The sequence below is a fragment of the Echinops telfairi genome, unplaced genomic scaffold, assembly GCF_000313985.2.
Source record: "Echinops telfairi isolate 266 unplaced genomic scaffold, ASM31398v2 ScPeMD7_7400;HRSCAF=8409, whole genome shotgun sequence".
In the NCBI taxonomy this organism is placed as follows: domain Eukaryota; kingdom Metazoa; phylum Chordata; class Mammalia; order Afrosoricida; family Tenrecidae; genus Echinops; species Echinops telfairi.
The window spans coordinates 49,057,724-49,058,900 of record NW_022111300.1 but is presented as its reverse complement, the minus strand read 5'-3'; the positions used below and the strand labels follow the sequence as shown (position 1 = coordinate 49,058,900).

Sequence of the window (1,177 nt, the reverse complement as noted above, 5' to 3'; positions counted from 1 at the left end):
CAGCAGGGAAGCAACAAAGCCCACATGGAAGAAGCACACCAGCTGTGGGTTCATGTGATGTCAACAGGCTCAGGTTTCCGGTATGAAAAGATCAGAAACAAATGACTATATCAATGGGAATGCAGCAGGGGGGTGGGAGAGGGAGGTTGGAGTGGAGACCCAAAGCCCATCTGTAGACAGTTAGATATCCCCCCGGAGAAGGGTGATAAGGAAGAGTTATAAGGAAGGGTTATAAGGAAGAGATCAACCAAGGTGGAATACAGCACTGACGAATCGCACATTATTCCTCTAGTTCCTGAATGCTTCCTCCCTGACCCCACTCCGCCACTACCATGACCCAGTTCTACCATACAAATGTGGCTAGACTAGAGAACACACATTGGTACAGATAATGTAGACAAAAAGACTGATAGCAAGAAATGGCTCAGGCAGTTGTAGAAGTGGGTCAGTCTACTCTGGTTCAAGTCTGTGGGTCAGATGTCAGCTGAAGGCTCCTCCTGCAGCTGTAGGAGGATGAAGCAGGAAGACCGCAGACTGGTGGATGCTGAGTGAGTGAATCCGAGCTCGGCTGAATGAATTCAAGGTTGGTAGTTCGCTGAAGGCTCCTAGGATCAGCTGGTGACTGATCAGGAGGTCACCAAACCAGATGCAGAGTCCAGATCCAGCAGTAGAAGTGAGCTGGCTTCCACAGCCTGAATGAAAGCAGTGACCAAGAGTAAGGAGGTCTATTCTTAATCGTCAGAGAAGAGCTCACATGGAAAGCGTATCCTGTTAGATACGGCCACACCATGTGAGATCATGTCAAGAGAGAATCCTGGCCTATCCAAGTTGACATGAAACCCAACTATCGCAATAGCCACATCCTTTGCCTCAATAAGACAGCTTTGACGAATCTTCCTTTCACCCAACCATAAAGAAAAAATTTTTCTGATAAATTCTCCGACATGGGTGGACCTTGAAAACATCAGGCCACGTCAGTCAGACACCAAGAGACACATAATGCATGCCCTCACATCTATGCAAGATCTAGAAGGGGCAAAGGCATAGAGAGCAACATTTATCCGTGGTTCCCAGGGCTGAGGGAGGAGGAGATGGGTGTTATTGCTGAAGGGACACTGAGCTTCTGCTTCAAGTGACAGCCAACTTTGGAAATAGGTCATGGCAATGGATTGCACCA

At 48.0% G+C, this 1,177-nt stretch overlaps 1 protein-coding gene across 1 annotated transcript in view; it reads left to right on the top strand.

Moving 5' to 3' along the window:
• Positions 1 to 1,177, top strand: part of LOC101664324 (60S ribosomal protein L27-like) — a 1,939-nt gene that overhangs the window by 529 nt on the left and 233 nt on the right. The window lies entirely within an intron of this gene.